Here is a 15,890-nt window from a genome sequence, read left to right as displayed (position 1 = left end):
ATGTAATCTCATACTCAAGCTTGCTAAGTTGTTTTCTAACAGTAATTTTTCCTTTTCTCTCTTGAGTTTTAGCCACTGGGAACCTACCTAACTAGATTTCACATGTCCTTATTTTGTGCCATGAGGGCTGAGTTTCTCATTAAGTTCTAGCCAATGACGTGTGAGAGAAAGTGATACGTGTGGTCTGAGTTTAGGATCTGATGGCAGAAAGGTATTTGCTTTATTTGTACAACTTCTTTGGGGATTTCTTTTTAGCCTCATTTTAACATTTTTTTCACAAATACAAAGCTATTAGGCTACTGTAACATGCTGTTCTCACACATACTCACATGCAGTAACAATAAGATACTAATCAGGCTGTCTCTTTGGCACAGTGAGTAGTGCTACCACGTGAGGTGCCAGCATTTCATATTAGAAAGAAGTTGAAGTCCTGGATGCTCTACTTCTGAACCAGTTTTGTGCTAATGTGCCTGAGAAAGCAGTAGAGAATGGCCAACTCCCTGAGTCCCTGCACTCACGTAGGAGGCTTGGAAGCAACCTGGATGCTTTGGATCAACCCAACCTCTGCCATTGCATCCATTTAGGGAGTGAACCAGCAAGAGTTAGACACTGTTTCTCTGTATATATATAAATGTATATATCTTGGCATTTTAAATAAACAAACAAATCTTTTAAAAAATGCTGAGGGAGCAAAGCAATACAGTTCATGAGGGCTAATGAGAAATATTTTCATTGTCTTTGACTTTTGAGTTCCCCTGTGGCTAGCAATATGCAGTTTAGTGTTTCTACTGAGGCTGGTACTGGCAGAGACTCTAACTCACGGTCAGCTATAGGATCACAAGGGGGAAGCAATAGGTGTTCTACGGTGTCCTTCGTTGCTGAGCTATGACTTTTGGTAGGTTAGGTGTATTAAATTATTTTTGGCTTAAAGATAATTTTAATTTACAATGAATTACTTGGTCTGTAACTCTATTGTAAGTCAAGGAGTGTCTATATTTTTCTATTTAAAAAACATTTGAGGGCCCGGCGCGGTGGCGCAAGTGGTTAAGTCCTCGCCTTGCACGCCCGGGATCCCATATGGGCGCCGGTTCTAATCCCGGCAGCCCCGCTTCCCTTCCAGCTCCCTGCCTGTGGCCTGGGAAAGCAGTCGAGGACGGCCCAAAGCTTTGGGACCCTGCACCCGCGTGGGAGACCCGGAAGAGGCTCCTGGCTTCGGATCGGCATAGTATCGGCCCGTTGCGGCTCACTTGGGGAGTGAATCATCGGACGGAAGATCTTCCTCTCTGTCTCTCCTCTCTGTATCCGCCTTTCCAATAAAAAATAATAAAAATAAATCTTTAAAAAAAAAAAAAAAAAAAAACATTTGAGATTTTACAAAGCTAAAAGAACGGTGTATTAAAATGTTTTTTCAAAGAAGTTAAGAGAAACACATGAATTTTTATGGAGAGACTTTTTTGTGGTACTGACTTGGGAGAAGAATTTATAATGAATATCTGCATTAAAGTGACTGTGTTATAATTAAATCTTTCTTTAAAAAGATTTATTTGTTTTTATTGGAAAGCTAGATTTACAGGGAAGGAGAGACAGAGAGAAAGATCTTCCATCTTCTGGTTTACTCCTCAAATGGCTAGAATGGCTGGAGCTAAGCCAATCCAAACCAGGAGCCTGGAACCGGGAGCTTCTGTTGGATATTCCACATGGGTACAGAGTTCCAAGGTTTCTGGGCCATCCTCTGCTGCTGTCCCAGGCCATAAGAAGAGAGCTGAACAGGAAGTGGAGCAGCTGGGTTTGAACTGGCTCCCATATGAGATCCTAACACTGTAAAGTGGAAGATTAGCCACTTGAGCCATTGTGGTGGCTCCTATAGATGTGGCTTTAAGATGATTTTACTCCCCAAATGATTTCAGAGTATTTTTCCAGAATCTTTGCTTTTTTTTATCTCCAGAAACACAGTCTATTAAATAATTTAGCTATTTGAGAACTCAAATTTCCGTGGGTTTAACACACATTACTCTGAATTGTGTGTGGCACTGGAATATCAGCAAATGCAATGATAGGCAACATTCTCACTGCTTGGATTGACTATGAAGGCACATCTTTGGTGTTGAGATGGTCAGTAATTTTAGATGATTAATCACTTCTGTACAACACCACGAAAACCTAAAATTTTTAAAATGATTTATCATGTATTATTTATTTAATGTAATTCTGTATGGTAGTTTTTATTATCTGAATTATAGATGGAATCTGCCCAGTAACAATTATTTGGAACAAAGAATCCAGGTTTTCTCACTTCTGATTTAATATTTTTGCCATACAAGTTTTCTTCCTTTTTCTGTGGATTTTGTTTATTGTAGACATTCCTTAAATACTATGCTATCTAGTATATAGGAACCCATTGCATTTAATTCAAAGAAATTGATCTTTCGATATAAACTGAATGCATTTTCTGACCTAACTCTGTCCAAGAAGAAAGCTTTACTAAATATAAAGTTTTGGTTTCCTCTGTTCAATTATAATATGCCTTCCATTTAATAATTAGGATCTTAAATTCAGAATATGCAACTTTTGTTTGTACTTTTAAAAAATGGATTCCTGGTTGAAGAAAAACAAGGTGGCTTTCATTTTAGAGTTATTACCATTTTAGGCAAGAGATTTTGTCCTACTTCCTGGGAAATTCAGGAAAATAGATAATAAACAATGTTTACTTGTAGCAGTACAAGAGTATTATTAATAAGTTATGATAAACCATCGATTGCTTTGCTTTAGAATTATTATTCATCTATACATTATGGATTTCTAGTTTTATATTGCTTCTGAATTGTGACAATGATACTGTATTTAGGGAAATAGCTCTTCATTTCTTCTTTTAGTTTATTGTGAGGGTAAACTCAGTTTAGATATCACTGCTATGCAGGACTTAAATTTTGGACTTAAAATAACCATTGCAATGGTTTCACAATTGCTTCTTCATTTTTAACTTAAAAACATTTTGGAGTGTTCGACCATGGGGCTGGAGCGAAAAGAGCCTCCTACAGCTGGCTGCTGCAGGGGGTGCCCCAGCCAGGCCAGACCCAATGATGAGGACTCAGGCCATGGTCACTCAGGCCAAGTGGTGACCAAGTCCTAGGTGATTCCAGGCCCGAGAGATTTCTTCCCTCAGGGTAAGTACACCATGAGGGAAGCTTGGGAACTGGATTAAGGCCCGGGCTCCACTCTGCTGCAATTATCTTGCATCATGAAGAGCCAGGGCAATGTTTGGCCATGGGATTGGAGAGAAAGGAGCCTTCTGCAGCTGGCTTTTGCAGGGGGTGCCCCAACCAGGTTAAACCCAATGCTGGGGACTCAGGCCAAAGGCACTGCCGAAAGGCAATGACCTAGGCTTTGGATGGCCAGCATGCCAAGTGGTGCCAGCTGCTTGCTGGCTACCCGGCAGCAAGCTCTAGCATTTTTAGGATATGTAATGGCTGCCTAAGGACATCTGTGGGTAAGACCAGTGTGAGTGTAGGTGAGGGATGAATCCTGTGTGATTCCCAGCAACAGGGTCACAGAACTTGCTGTATGTGTGGGGACTGAGACCTGGTGGTTTGTAGGGGAGAGTACATAAGATCTGTTTGGGTCAAACTGATTCACCAGCCAATATGGGAATCCTGAGATGGGCTGTTAGTGTAGAACATCACTGACTGCCACACACCAGTCTATACAAAAGCTATGACTGGGGACCTGTCTGGCAGGGCTAGATACCAGAACCTCTACCTCTACCAGGCTACCCTCTACTGGTTTTTTAGTCATTAGCAGAAAAATGAATTGAACATTGAGCATCTAGGATGTGAACTGGTGCCCATATGAATGCTGGTGTTCCAGGGGGTAGCTTAATGCACTATGCCACAACACTGGCCCTTCCACAAGTGTTGCCAGTTACACTGAAATTAGCAATAGTTTATCTTTTTGTTAGATTTAATTTTTTTGTTTGTTTCATACATATAGTTATAAAAGCACGAGGTTATGGATAGTTTGACTTTTTTTTTGCTCTTTAAGTAGAGGATTAACTAAAGGATTAAATTGTTGGTGGAGATGGTTCACCAGTAGTAATATTACACTCCTCTAGTGTAAATGCAGCTGTATCTGAGAATGTAAGTTTTGTTGGAAATTTTAAGAGAACATTATTTTGGAAGAATTGTTAGAACTGATTATTCTCTTAATTTGTGAGCCATTGTTTCATCAGGCATTTATGACTAAGAGCATTTAAAAAAATTAGAAAATAATTACTCGGAAGGGAAGATGGCCGACGTAGGAGAAAGGCTATGAGGGAGAGTTCAGTGAGAGAAGGTTAGAGTGCTGCAGAGGCAGCGAAGAGGAGCGGCAGGAAACCGTAGGGAGAGGTCCGTGAAACTCCCTGGGACAGTGTGGAGCCAAAAAGTTCCACACAACTCGGAAGAACAACGAGAACGGAGCAGGGCAAAGGTAGAGAAGCCGACATCCCACTCCAGACCTGCTGAGTCACCTTTGAGAGCGGCCTGACGGGAGACGCGGCCAGCTTGGAGACAGGGAAATCGGAGGGATCGTCGCCGGCGGAATTCTTCAACAACAGCAGAAGCAGACTGCAGCAGCCGGACTTTGGTGAGCTGGGGATTAACGTGGCAGCCTCCGCATTCCCCACCCCCTGCTGAGGCTCCAGCCTCTGAGAACACAAGGGGCGCAACCTGAAACTGTCAGGTCTGTGCCTTGGGAACAGCGGTGCGTGTTGGTGGCTGAAAAGGTCCCGGGAAAGCGCCTCAGATCTTCCTGCGCTAAGTGGGCCAGTGCATCTCAGCGCGCGGAGGCTGCTGGTGGGAGTCTGGAATCCCCGACACCCTGAAACCCTGTGGGTGGGCGACAGCACCAGGAGGACTCTGAGCGCCGCGCCGGGCTGGGCTAGGCGGTCCCGCCTGCAGCAGCCGCCTCCGTAGCGCAGGAGTCAGGAGGGTGCTGAACTGGGAAGTGTAGCGCTGTGTGTCCCTGACACGCAGATGCCACTCCCATAGTGTGAACTGTCCATTCCTCGCCTCCCACCCCGCAGTCCTGAGTGTAGGCGACACACCGGGAGAGCTCTGAAATCTCCTGTGCCACACTGGCACTGTGCGATCCCGCTGAGAAGTTATTTTAACAGGGCGCCTGGGTCACACCTCCTCTACGGTCCTGTGAGGAGGAGCCACACACACACCACGAGTGGTGGAATCACTGCACAAGAGCCACGCCCAGAAAGTGCCTCAACCACAGTCTTGTGTGTGGGAGACACACCAGGCGGGCTCTGAAAAACCCTGCAGTCCCTGACAAGGAGAACGCAGGGAGAAAGCACATAAAACCTTCTACGTCCTGTGGATTCCCGTGCAGGGGGCGCGCCCAGAGAGCGCCTCCATCCCTCCACGCCCTGCGGTGGCACACCTGTAGAAGAGGTGCCCAGAGTGTGCCTGGAATCCACTGGGCCCCCAAGGTGGTGCTCTACAGCCCCGGGCCCTGAGAACGCACCAACGGTGCCTTGAAAATTACCACGCCCGGCAACACCACGCTTGCAGGCTCCAATCTCTACAGGAAAGCACCTGACAGCCCCTCAACACACGGGTCCATTTGCCTTACCAGAATACACCAACGCAATGGGAAAAACCACTAGAAAGAGCTGTGCTCCAGATGAAAGAGCCAGCACCCCACCAAACATGGGCCAAAAGCCATTATCAATATCGGCGATGCGAGATGAAGACATGGACGTGTTACCAGCAAAGGAATTGATGAAAATAATGCTAAAATTTCTCAGAGACGTGGACACAAAGCTGGAAGACTACCAGAACCGCATAATCACCGAAATACAACAAATCAAAACCAAACTGGATGCCCAAGAGAATAAAATTGAAAGCCTCATCAACAGAATAAATGCGGCAGAGGAAAGGATCTCTGAAACAGAAGACACACAAAATGAAAGTGCCCAGCGAATTAAACAGCTAGAGACAAACCTCAGCAAAACTAATAAAATGATGCAAGAGATGAAGGATTACCTTAGAAAATTGAATATTCGGATCATCGGCCTCCCCGAGGGAGTAGAAAGAGAATCTGGGATGCAAGCAGTGCTTGATGAAATTATACAGGAAAACTTCCAAAACACTTGGAACACGAATCCACCCCGCATACAGGATGGACAGAGAACTCCCAACAGACATGATCCAAAGAGATCTTCACCCAGACACACGGTGCTCAAGTTCTACTCCAATGAAGACAAAGAAGGAATCCTGAGACAAGTACGAAGTAGAGAAAAGATCACATACAGGGGAAAACCCATCAGAATTACTGCTGACTTCTCCGAAGAGACCCTACAAGCAAGGAGAGAATGGACAAAGATCTTCCAAGTCCTGAAACAAAACAACTGTCAACCAAAAATAATCTACCCAGCAAAGATCTCATTTGTATTTGAGAACGAAATCAGATACTTCAATAGCAAAGAAAAACTAGAAGAATATGTCTACACAAAACCAGCCCTGCAAAGTCTCCTTAGAAATGCGCTAGTCCCGGACAAAAAGGAGGCAAATCACAAACAAAGTTGGCAAATAAGAAGGTCTCCAAACTAAAGGCCGCACAAACAAGACAACTACATAGGCAACAACACATACACAACACAAACACATGGCAGGGCAAAATTGCAACCTCTCAATTTTAACTCTCAACACAAATGGTCTAAATTCACCAATCAAAAGACAGAGATTAATAGAATGGATCATCAAACAAGACCCAACCATCTGTTGCCTACAAGAAACGCATCTAACCAGAAAGGATGCAAAGAAACTGAAAGTGAAGGGATGGAAAAAGATATTTCACGCTAATGGACGAGAAAAAAAAGCTGGGGTAGCTATCCTAATTTCAGACGAGATAGATTTCATTCTAACTAACATCAAAAGAGACAGGGAAGGCCATTTTATACTGGTGAAAGGAATGATCCATCAAGAAGCAATCACCATCATTAATGTTTATGCACCGAATCTTAATGCACCTAGTTACGTAAAGCAATTACTTACAGACTTAAGGGAAGACATAGACACCCGCACAATTCTTGTAGGCGATCTCAACACACCTCTAACAACAATGGACCGGTCTACGAAACAAAAACTCAACAAAGAAACAACAGAGCTCACACAAACAATAGAACAACTGGACTTAGTAGACATATATAGAACTTTTTATCCTAAGGCCACAGACTATACATTCTTCTCAGCGGTGCATGGCACCTTCTCCAGAATCGACCACATGATAGGACATAAAGCGAATCTAAACAACTTCCAAAACATTAGAATCATACCATGTACCCTCTCAGACCACCATGGGATGAAACTGGAAATCAACAACTCAAAACTCCCCAAGAAGTATACGCACTCTTGGAAATTGAACAATATGCTATTAAACGAACATTGGGTCAGAGAAGAAATCAAAGATGAGATCAAAAAATTTATGGAAACCAATGAAAACTCTGATACAACATTCCAAAACTTGTGGGACACCGCCAAAGCAGTGCTACGAGGTAGATTCATCGCAATCGGAGCGCATGTCAAGGCCCAAGAAAGACGCCAAATACAGGAACTAACCTCACACCTCCAGGATCTGGAAAAACAGCAGCAGAAGAGTCCCACGCACAATAGGAAACAAGAAATCATCAAAACAAGGGAGGAGATAAACCAAATAGAAATCAAAAAAACTATACATAAAATCAACAAATCAAAAAGTTGGTTTTTTGAGAAAATAAACAAAATAGACACTCCACTGGCCCGATTGACCAAAAAAAAACAAGAGAAAGTGAGAATTAATAGCATTAAAGATGAAAAAGGCAACATAACAACAGACACTGCAATCATTAAGAAAATAATTAGAAATTACTACAAAGAACTGTACTCCCACAAATTTGAGGACCACCAAGAAATAGAAAAGTTCTTGGACTCCCACCACTTACCAAAACTCAGTCCGGAGGCAACTGCAGAATTAAATAAACCCATAACCGAGGTAGAGATTGAAACAGTCATCAAGGATCTCCCAACGAAAAAAAGCCCAGGCCCAGACGGCTTCACTACAGAATTCTACAAAACATTCCGAACAGAACTAACCCCAATCCTCTACAAGCTCTTCAAAACAATAGAGGAGGAAGCAACCCTCCCAAACTCATTCTATGAAGCCAACATCACCTTAATCCCAAAACCGGACAGAGAACCATCAGAGAAGGAAAACTACAGACCTATTTCTCTGATGAACATTGATGCTAAAATTCTCAACAAAATCCTAGCCAATAGAATTCAAAAAATCATCAGACAGATCATTCATCCGGATCAAGTAGGATTCATCCCTGGAATGCAGGGATGGTTCAACATTCGGAAATCCATAAATGTTATAAACCATATCCAAAAACAGCAAAACAAGAACCACATAATAGTTTCAATAGATGCAGAAAAAGCTTTCGACAAAATCCAACACCTCTTCATGCTAAAAACTCTAGCCAAAGTAGGCATAGATGGGAAAATCCACAACATAATCAAAGCAATTTATGAAAAACCCAACGCCAGTATCATACTGAATGGAGAAAAGCTAGAACCCTTCCCACTGAGATCTGGAACAAGACAAGGGTGCCCGCTATCACCACTGCTATTCAACATAGTCCTAGAGGTACTTGCAGAGGCCATAAGACAAGAAAAAGAAATCAAAGGCATACGTATAGGAAACGAAGAAGTCAAGCTTTCACTATATGCAGATGACATAATCCTATACATAGAAAAACCAGGAGACTCAATACAGAAACTGCTAGAACTTATACGAGAGTTTGGCAGAGTGGCGGGGTACAAAATTAACGAACGAAAATCAACAGCCATAGTGTACGCAAATAACACCAAGATGGAAGAAGATCTAACCAACAGGATACCATTCAAAATAGCAGAGAGAAGTATGAAGTATTTGGGAATAAATCTAACCAAAAGCGTAGGAGACCTATTCGAAGAAAACTACAAACTATTTAAAAAGGAAATTGAACAAAACCTCAAAAGATGGAATAACATCCCGTGCTCCTGGATAGGCAAAATCAATATCATTAAAATGTCTATACTACCACAAGCAATATACATTTTCAATGCAATTCCAATCAAATTGCCCAAAACATTCTTCACGGAACTGGATACAATGATTCAAAAGTTCATCTGGAAGCACAAAAAACCACGAATAGCTAGAACCATCCTGAAAAATAAGAAGTCAGCAGGGGGAATCACAATCCCGGACCTCTGGACATACTATAGAGCAGTGGTTATCAAAACAGCCTGGTACTGGCACAAAGACAGAAAGGAAGATCAATGGAATAGAATAGAAGCACCAAAAGGGAACCCACACAAATACAGCCAATTAATCTTTGACAAAAAGACCAATGACAGCTCAAGCAAGTGGGAAGGCCTCTTTGGTAAATGTTGTTGGGACAACTGGCTGATAGCCTGTAGAAACAAAAAAATAGACCCACATCTATCACCATACACTAAGATCCAATCTACATGGATAAAAGACCTAAACCTACATCCAGAAACCTTCAAACTCTTGCAAGAAAATGTAGGAAATACCCTGCAAGACCTAGGAGTAGGTCCCGACTTTCTAAGAAGGACACCAAAAGCAATAGCAGTTGAGAACAGAATAAACAAATGGGACCTCATCAAACTAAGAAGCTTCTGTACAGCAAGGGAAACAATCAACAAAGTAAAAAAGCAACCCACAGAGTGGGAGAAGATCTTTGCACACGATATAGGCGATAGGGGGCTAATTTCCAGGATATATAAAGAACTTCAAAACAACCAAAAAACCAAAACAAACAAGCCACTCAAGAAATGGGCACGGGAAATGGGCAAACATTTCACAAAGGAACAAGTCCAAATGGCAAACAAACATATGAAAAAATGTTCCAGCTCCCTAGCAATAAGGGAAATCCAAATTAAAACATCGATGAGGTACCACCTAACACCAGTAAGATTGGCCCACATAAACAAGAACACCAACGACGCTTGCTGGCGAGGATGCGGGGAAAAGGGAACCCTACTCCACTGCTGGTGGAGCTGCAAATTGGTACAGCCTTTATGGAAATCAGTCTGGAGAACACTCAAACAACTCAAAATCTGCATACCATATGACCCAGCAATAGCACTCCTAGGAATATATCCAAAACACCTGTTTTACGACAAACCAACATGCATCCCTATGTTCATTGCAGCACAATCAGTAATTGCAAAAACATGGAAGCAACCGAAATGCCCATCAGCAGAAGATTGGATAAGAAAGCTTTGGTTCATCTACTCCATGGAATACTACTCAGCTATTAAAAAAAACAAAATGCAGTTCTTTGTGGCTAAATGGGTACAACTGGAAACTATAATGCTAAGGGAAATGAGCGAATCCCAAAAGATTAGATACCACATGTTTGCCTTGATTTAACCTGTAATTTTTTGTTTGGTTGTTTGTTATTTTTTTTTTTTTTGAACCTGTCATTGATACTGTCTCAACCCAGATGTTTCGAAGAAGGGAACTTGCATTATTTTTAACATATTGTTTACCCAATACTATGTCAATTAATTCCATAATGTTGTATATTGATACTGTGGCCTCGTTGGGGCTTTTAACTGACTGGATCTTTACTCTGTTAGACCTATTTTCAGACCATAGAAGGTCTCCCCAAGAGGCCACTGAACTTATCTGGACAATAAGACGCTGAACTTTATGCTAGGCATGTGTCTGCAAGCAATGAATCTCAACCGAACTTGAACTATGGTTATGCAACAAGGTGGAGGAATCCACCATGGGGGGAGGGGTATGGGAGGGGTGGGGGGAATCCCCAGTGCCTATGAAACTGTACTACACAATACAATGTAAGCAACAATAATAAAAAAAAAAAAAAAAAGGAAAAAAAAAAAAAAAAAAAAAAGAAAATAATTACTCCATTCCTTGAGATCATCAGCTACTGGGGAAGGGGAATTTTTATTGGCTACCCTTGGGAAGGCAAACGATGGAGAGGTACATTTTGATGAAGATGTTGTAGATGTGTAGTGGTTTGGATTGTTAACAGTGTCACATGAGGACATTAAGTGAGTAAATATTTTTTAGTTAATCTTGCATATTCTTTTTGGTTTTCTATCATCTTGTCAGGAAAATAATTTATAAAATTATAGATGAGCAATGCTGAATTTGAGTATTAGGTACCCTTTACAAATTTGTTTTTTTTTCTTTTTAATTTTATTTTGACAATCTTTACATAGTTAGGGTAAAAAGGTTCAAGGGCTACAGGAAAGTGGATAAGACTAGTATTTTTTTCCACATTGTTTCCTTCATGTTTAAAGGGGGGTATTAAGGGAGAAGGCCCACCCAATTTCCCACCCTCCCCAGGTCCCGGATGTAGGGCATGCTCTGAGGATCTTGCTCAAGTGGTTTTGATATTTCAACAGTTATGAATCGCTGTCAATCTTGACACTCCAAGCACTATGAGGTCTTCGAAAAATCCACTGATTGACATAGTCCATCGTAGCTGAGATGGTTGGTTGACCTGTTCTGTCTTCTCTCTTTTCTTGGTAAGGGTTCTGAGTCCAGCATTCAGATTAGGAAGATCTCCAAAGAAACTTTGTCTGAGGTGTTCTCAAAGAAACTTCTTGTATGTGCTAACAAGTACAGGGCCCAGCAAAGTCCATCGCCCTGATCAGCTGGTTGTTGTAATTGCTGGGTTGGTTCTGTTTTCAGCCCCGACTTCCACTGGAACCAGTGGGTGTTGCAGTCCAGCCTGGTTCTGCCCAGCACATACTTGACCCTCACATAAACCAGTGGGAGCTGCAGCTAGTTGGAGCGACCCGCAATAACCCCCACTAGGCCCACCCCCTACCCTAGTTTGCCAGTATGTGTAGCAGTAATCCAGTCTGTCCCACACCCCATTCCACCCCAGCCGCTGTCTTAGTTTTATGTCCTCCCGTGGAAGTGGTAACCCAAGAGGGATGAGCCCACTATTTCCCTCCCAGGCCTCTCCCACTCCCAGATTATGCACTCTTCAGATAGTTCTGTGGTTTGACTTGACAGAACTATCCCCCAGTGCCAGCCTCCGCCAGCTGATGCTGTGGCTAAGCCCTCACCCACTCTAATTTTGCTTGTACCAGTAGGAATAATCAGCCCAGCCCGGCTTTTCCCTGATCTAGGCCACATGAGGCGTAGAGGTGTTGTAGCCCTGCCTAGTCTGGTCTGCCCCCATCCCAGCTCACGCTCTCCAGCGGGAGTAGCTGTCCAGCAAAGGAACCCTCCCTTATTCCCATGCCCGCTCTACCCCCTCCCTTCCTTGTTCTCATGCTGGTTGGGCGCTGCAGTCACTTCTGGTACAGGCAATCTCACCTTGGCATTCCGTATTGGGAATTGTAAAAATAAAGAAATTAAATTAGTAAAATAATATCGGTGAACACAGAAAAGAATAACTAAGGAAAGATCAACAAAGCTCTAAGGGATCTGTATTTAGAAAGGATATACATGCAAACAAAAAACCCTCTCATTTTCTACAAGTGATTTTAAATCATTCGTCAGTATGTGCTGAGCATTTACTAACTGTAACATATCTTAGATGCTCTGTCTACCTTTTAAAATTGAAATTTTCTGGGGTTCTCTCATCTGTCCAATTAGGAAGAAACTGAGGCATAAACAGCATGAGTGACTTCCTTGAGATTATGTAAACAAATGCTGGAACTTAGACACCAATGCAGGACTGTTTCTAGAAATTGTCTTCATTTATATAAATAAAATAAGGCTATCACTTTCCCAGATATTAAAAGAAATTCAGTTGAACAAAGAAAGAACATGGTGTAAGAAATAGTTCAATAGGCAATCCTATAATAGTATATGAAAGGAGAAATATTCTCATATTGATGAAAGCAGGAAAAAGAAAAGGCAAACTTGTGAGGATTTCAGAGCACCCTGACTATCTGACCCAGACACACACTTCTAAGAGCTGCATGGAGCTGTATTAAACGTCCACAGGAATAAAACTGTCCATCTTAACTTTTCTTCCATATACCCCCAAACTCCTCTATTATTCGTTGGCAGCTGTAGCTCTTGAACTCTGTAAAACTACTGATGCCATTTGAGCATTGAGAAAAGATCCCTTTCATTTTAAGTTATATCCTCCCACTGTTTGTAGACATTATGTGTGCATTACATTGCTGAAGAATCATTCCCTTTGCTTGAGGAATAAGATAGTTTAAAAATATCTGTTGTGATCACAAAAGTCTTTGTGTAGAAAATACATGAAAAAGGGAGATCACACAGAGGCACCTGCCTCATGCTTGATGGGTGACAGCTTTCAGTTATGCTGGAGGAAACAATTTGTTTTGTGTAGAAATGAACTGTCAACAAGGAAAATATATAGATTAATGTGAGACATGTTGGGATGTGTGCAGCTGTATCTCTTGCAAGCAAACTGGATAAATCCTTCATATACATAATATTTAGGAGACACAGCTGCCAATAGGTCCTGTTTCTTGAACTGTTTCATGTGGGGGCTGAGGAAGAGAGGATGAGAGCAATGGGAAAACGTAGAATTTTCACTGGGAAAATTTGTAATTTAAGAGAAAATTTTATTCCTTGTTGATATCATTTCTGCTTCAGTTAGTGATTGAGTGACTGTCAAGTTATTTGTAAGCTCCAGCTATATAGTCTTTGTTTCTAGGTACTTCACGGTTTTCCCAGTGAAGGTTGAGTGTGGAAATCCTACTGGAAGACTTGGGAATATTTCTCAGCACCATTAAATTTTTTTTTCTCTTTTTTGTTTATGGAAAGTGAATACATTGCATGTATTTTTTAAAAATTTATTTATTTTTAATTGGAAAGGCAGATCAGACTTACAGAGATTAGGAGAGATAGAGAGAAAGATCTGCCATCTGCTGGTCATGCCCCAAATGGCTGCAACAGTCAGAGCTGAGCTGATCTGAAGCCAGGTGCCAGGAGTTTCTGAGTCACTCACATGAGTGTATGCTTTGGGGGTCATTGTATACTGCTTTCCAATGCCAATGCCACAAACAGAGAGTTGAATGGAAGTGAAGCAGCTAGGACATGAACCAGTGCCCATTTGGGATCTTAGTTTTTGCAAGGTGAGATTTAGCCAATGAGTCAATGAGTCATTGAGCCATTGTGCTGGGCTCTTAATTTATGCTATGATGCAGATTTAGAAACACAGTGATTTTTCCACCCAAGTCCCCTTCCTGGCTGCATTCTCTACCTTTCCCCTTCCTTTCTTATTTTTTCTTTCCCCTAATTTTTACAATTTTCCAATTGTGTTGTATTTTCATTTTACTTCACAATCAGAGTCTTCAATAATCCATCAGGTAAAGAAGATAGCCCAAAGCAAGTAGAGAAAAAAAGCTATTCTTCCTCAGGCATATAGACAAAGGCTGTAAACAAGAATTAAATCTCAGGATGCCAATTTCACTCATATAGATTGTATTTTTAATGTGCGTATTGGTTTTCATAAATCAGGGAAAACATGATGCTTGTCTTTTTCAGGATGGCTTATTTCCCTCAAGCATAATGTGTTTTTAGCCACATCTATTTAGTTGCAAAACACATTTCTTTATTTCAAAGTCTCAAATTGACTTTAAAAATATTTGAATATATTGTATTATAGCACAAGAATATTCTGCTGTCTCTCCTTCTCTCAGCCAGTAATGGGTAGAGGCAGGACCAGTATTCATCCAAAGCTGAAGCAAAATCTGCTTCACTAACCTCTCTAGTAGAATGTCAGTCTGCATTGTTAGAAAATATAATATTGGGAAGTCTATTTGGTAGTTTTTACTTTAAAATTTTCTGGAAATGGTGAGGGAATGGGCTTTCTAGTGACCCTGAGTCCTGGCAGCATGAGAAAGGGCATAGTACTGACGGCCTGGCTGGAGAAGCCAAGGGTTATCTGGTGCCTTTTATTTAAACATTAAAACACTGGAGAGAAAGCGGCCTGACTCTCTACCTTTTAACATTGCTCAATCACTTCTTTTTACTTCTTGCTTCAGTGAGCACAGTATGTGGTTTGCTAGGAAATCTATTAAAAAGAAAACCCTTCACACTTTATGGATGGAACTCGGAAATCTACAGTCAATGCATGTTTCTCAATTCCTTCACAATTGCTCTGATTCTCTAAATCTTGGTGAGAGCATGCTAAAATATTGGCTCCTAATTTATAATTTAACAAGTGGCTGACTATTTTGACATTAGCAAATGAAGTCAAATTATTTTCTGCTATATTAGAGACTCAGACAATGTGCATGACTTTTTCCATTCAGATCAGGTGCAGCCAGAAGATAATCTCCATAAAAATAGTGAGGCTGATGGGAGAATTCTGTTGAAACCTTCTAGATAGCTGATATTATTTCACTTTGGCATTGTGTTTAGATTAGAATGGTAATGCACTGTGTGAAAGTGATACACCCCATCTGCTTTGCCTTTGCTCAAAGCTGTATTTGTTCATTTGTAGACTATATTCACGTTTTTGTTTTAACTTTTTGCTTTTCATTTCTTAAGGGCAACCTTTAGTATTTCATTAATGTTTCCTAAAGCATAGTGAGCAAAACATGAGAAGAAACTTGGCAGAGTATTGGAAGGTGAGGAAACTGCCCATTGCAGGGGGCTGTTATTTCATGATATTGTAGAGGTTTCACTCTTAATAACGCTATTACCCGTTTAGATTCACTTTCACATAAAGTTGTATTTCGAGCATATGATGTTGGAAAAATTCATGAAAATTAAGTTTCTATAGGTCCAGGTAGTTTAATATACCAGACATTTAAAATTCTATAGGTGAGTCCGGGTGCGGTAGCCTATTGGCTAAAGTCCTCACCTTGCATGCACTGGGA

The sequence above is a fragment of the Ochotona curzoniae genome, unplaced genomic scaffold (assembly GCF_017591425.1).
Source record: "Ochotona curzoniae isolate NIBS_2020 unplaced genomic scaffold, NIBS_Ocur_1.0 scaffold_4701, whole genome shotgun sequence".
Taxonomy (NCBI): domain Eukaryota; kingdom Metazoa; phylum Chordata; class Mammalia; order Lagomorpha; family Ochotonidae; genus Ochotona; species Ochotona curzoniae.
This window is presented reverse-complemented; position numbering follows the sequence as displayed.